Source organism: Centruroides sculpturatus, unplaced genomic scaffold, assembly GCF_000671375.1.
Source record: "Centruroides sculpturatus isolate CEXI.00-Female unplaced genomic scaffold, Cexi_2.0 scaffold355, whole genome shotgun sequence".
NCBI lineage: Eukaryota > Metazoa > Arthropoda > Arachnida > Scorpiones > Buthidae > Centruroides > Centruroides sculpturatus.
In genome coordinates this window covers 1-4,709 of record NW_019384632.1, presented here as the reverse complement: position 1 = coordinate 4,709, position 4,709 = coordinate 1, and positions in this window count along the sequence as shown.

Sequence of the window (4,709 nt, the reverse complement as noted above, 5' to 3'; positions counted from 1 at the left end):
AAATTTTTCGCGAGCCGCAATTAAAGGTATGCAAAAAATTCCAATTACAAAATATATCCGTAGCAAGAGTGATACAACTTGTTTCCTCCAGAGCACAATGTCAACTGTCCATTGCAATGACAGTTTACAAATTCAAAATCGGTCTGGAGTCGGTCGATAACGGACGATTACGCCACTGTTTATGTTCGTTCGCGCAGTTTTCGATGAGTCATATCATTCTTAACTTGGACAGAAATGAAATTTGTTACAACGTTGCACTTAGTCTTTCATATTTTTTGTTAGTAATTTAAAAGACATTTGAAACACATACGGACGATAATAATTTTTTAAAATATAATAACACAAAAATGAAAAGGGAACTCGGGTACAGTACATTTATCGAGAGCCACAAATAATCCTTCGAAGAGCCGCATGTGGCTCGCGAGCCACAGGTTGGCCACCCCTGTTATATAGCTTTAGGAGATGTGGGACTCGCCCCCATGCAGGTGGTGCTGAGGTTCTTGCCGTCAATCACACCAAAGTGCACAACTAATGCACAGCATCAGTCAACGCAAGTGACAGCAAACCTTGACTGACAAAGAATGTAGAATAGCCAGTAGTATCAGTTCAAAATAAAAACTGTTTTTAATCAGTAAAGGTTAATGAATTTATTATTTATGTTAAAGGCATTGATTTGCCATCTTGCTTTCAAACATGACATTTGCAAGCAAGATGGCAAACAGAACTGCCGCCATTAGTGTTCCACATTTAGAGGCGAATAGCTCACAAAGAACCAACATCTACAAACCCAATGTATGATACATCGTATGTACTGTACATTGGGTTTGTAATGTTGGTTTATGTATGTATATATGTATGTATATATATATATATACCAACATCTACAAACCCAATGTATTGAACATACATAATACACCAACAACTACCAGATTATATATCACATGATACCGAGTGCCATACTTGAACTTTTTAACATGTTTTTCTGAATGACTACTAGTTAAGTACATTTTTATAATAATATCAAATATTTTCTGATCTTGAAGATAATATCATTAAACTGGTTTAAAAAATGAATCAATGTTCACATATTTTACATTAGATAAAAATTTAAAAAAATCCATCAATATGTTGCTTAACTTTCCTGACATCATTTAAAATTTTGTTGGTGCCATCTGTTGTGATATGATATTTTATTTTAAAAAATTATATTTTTAATTATTATAAAATGGAAAAAACTTAATTTTGAGCATAGGGATGGGCTTTATAAAAAAATTGTAAATGCTAATAATGAGTAAACTCGTCATTAAGTCTAACCCCACTTGAGATATGACATATGACCCATCTCTATCTATCCAACCCTTAACTTTTAATCACCAAAATTTAATAGGCATCAATCCCCTAATACACAAACCTCCTGCAAAATTTCAGAAATTTTTGAGAAAAGGTATAGGAGTTATTAACTTTTAAAGTAGGTGTACAAAATTGGCATCCTGAAACCCATCGACAACGATACATACAGAATCCTCGACTTTTTTTTTTTTACATTTCTCAATGTTTCAAACACCTGAGACCAAAAAATGTAAAAATCTCAGAAGGGCCATTTTTTGAATTGATTGCCATATTTTCCCTGTTGTATACAGCAGCCAGGAAAGTAATAAATTAAGGTCAGCATTACATGGGATTAAATGTGACTGGTTTGAAAATGAAATTAAAATGACACATCAAACCATTTTAAACATAAGTGCAAATTAAATGACATCTGAAGAAGAGTTATTACATTGAAATATGTAGGTAACAAAAATAAAAATAAATTCAAGATGTTTGTGTAGATCAGTGAATCTTTCCTGTAAATATGCATGAATAAGTATAATCATTTTGAACATTTGCTTTAAAAAAAATATTAGTAAAATCATTAATGGCAGTAGTTCTAATTATTTTCTTACAATGCAAATGAGATCACTAAATGAGCAAACATTAAATAAAAGTGGTAAATTTTTAAAAACTTTTTTTTATAATATAAAATTTAAACATTAAATAGTTTAAAGAAATCAATAATATTGAAAATTTGAATCATACATCGTTCATCATATCACAGATTTACTTCAGGTATAAATATTTATGTTTAATCCAATAAAAGTTTGAAAAATATAAATATTTTTAATGTCTGTCAAATTTTAATGGAGATCACTAAATGACAGATTATAAAGTATAGTCATAATAAAATGTAAGATTGCTCCTCATTAAACAACAATAAACAAAAATTTTAAAAATAATTTATACTTAAATAATCTTACTTACATGAATCATTGTAATGATTTCTATCTGATACAATATAGGATTCTTCAGCACTTTTACTTTTACGTTTTCTTTTTCTACATATTGGCTCAGAATTTGTATAGCTTGTAAAGTTACTAAAATAATTTTCTGGTTTTTTAAATATTTTGTTTGAACCAAACAAAATTACTAATTCAGGTTCACTTCTTGCTGTTTTTAATACATCATAAAAATGAACACCAANTGTTAGTTGGTTTTCCTTAAATTTACAATTTATGTATCTGTTGTCATAAAAATTTGTCTTTTCACTTCTTTCCCAAGACTACAAATATATACATTGAATAATTTCTTCCATATATATACATTGAATAATTTCTTCCATTACAGTGCCAAGAAATTTTGTTGATTTTCTCTTAATGAAATCTATTGTTTTTCATTTACATATCTTTGTATAGACTTGTTCCATCATATTTTACAGAAATATTCACAAATGTTAAAAAATTTCTCTGAAATGATGATGAAAGTAATTCTTACTAAATAATTTGTAAAAGTGACACACTCCAAAAGACAATTATATTTCAAAGAAACTTGACAGTAGATAGAAAACAATATTAATACAATTTTTTAAATGCTTTCAAAATATTCGTACATCACAAGTTTTATGTCAAAAGAAATAAACCGAATTACTGGTATTCAGGTAAAGGGAAACCAATTAAATGATAACATACCATAGCAAAGTTTATCTAGTTGCACATTATTATTTAGATCTCATGTTCTTAATAATTAAAAAACTTTTATTAATTTATATTTTCAAAATGAAAATAATGGAACACAAAGTTAAACTTCTTAAAATATCTTAAAATTCAATTTCAAAATCATGTGTCTTAAATAAAGAAAATATAATATAATATATAAATAGATTTCTCTACAATTAAAAATGTAATCAATCAATACCTGTAAATCAATAAATCCATCATCCACTTGCTTTAATTTATGGTATCGCACACTACTGACACTTACAGCATTTTTCTTTGCCATGTTTATAATTTCTTCATTTGTCTGTATAATAAAAATAATTTAAATATAAGTAAAAGATTAACTCTTAATTAAATATGCAAAATATAAGCTTCTTTAAGCTGAAAGTTTAATACAGCAGATTGAAGAACAATTATTTTGCAATGTCTTGCTTGTGAATAAGCAAAAACTTAAAAAAAATTTAATGATGAATTTGTTTTCTTTTTAGTTTTTAAATAAGATAAAATTAATATATCTTATTTAAAAGAACTATCACCTTTAAAAATTCTTAGATAAGATCTATTGATAGCTATAAAAAAATTTATAAGAAAGCAGCTCCAAAAGGCAGTAAATGCTGTAAAGTAAAAAAAATTCTTTATGAATGAATTAAAGGGAAAGAAAAGACTATACTATAGTATCATCATTCCTGCAAGCTTGCTGCTGTTCCTGAACTGAAATCAATGATTGATTGTTATACAGCAACTGATTCAATACTTCATTACTCATAATTCTTCATCTAAAGAACTTCATTCTAGAATCTGGAAATTGTTCAAAGTTTATTCTCAATAACAGAATAAAAACATGTTCAGTGATATTATATGAAAGAATATAATATATAATGGAATGAACTATTCAAGCAAGCAATACAAATATTCTACCAAACATGAATGAGAATAACATTCAATATAATGAAGAAATGTCTAAAAGCTATAATTTCCACTTATAATGCAGAGACAATCTATTATGCACAATTGTATTTCATAAATACAAAATAAAGTATTTTTAGAAAATAAGAATTTATAATATATATCAATTAAACACACATAAACTGTAAGTAGTTTATCTTTGTTATGTATGTAGCACACAGTGATAGAGGGAGTGTAAAAGAAAGCAAAAATGTAATCCCTGTGTGCTAGGTTAAGAAGACATGTTTTGTACTAGACGGCGCTAGTTGGCTAGTGTCACATACCTTGGTCAAAGGTCATCTTCTTTGTTCTAGTTTGCTACGTCCCTGTGTAGCACGTGTCTCCCCTCTCTTTGTGCATGTAGTCGTGTTACATATAACTGTGTATTTCCGTACATTGTAAGATATACGTTTACTTGCTTCATCTTCTGACATTTAAAATCTTCTACATCAATGTTCCCTATAATCTGTGTGGATGGATAGTCAGGTAGTAAATAAAATGCTTCCACATGTGTTTGCAGCATGGTTCATAACTAACTTTTGTTATGATCACTGTTGAATATACCAACTTATATGATTGTTTAGAATGAGTAAATACATGAGGTTTAGATTATACATAAAAATCTATTCGGAATATGAGTTAGTGTTACTTTTGCTAAATAGTTTCTTTCTTTGGATCATCAAACTGATGAATTTGATTGTAAACAAATTAAAATATTATATAATTTTCACATAC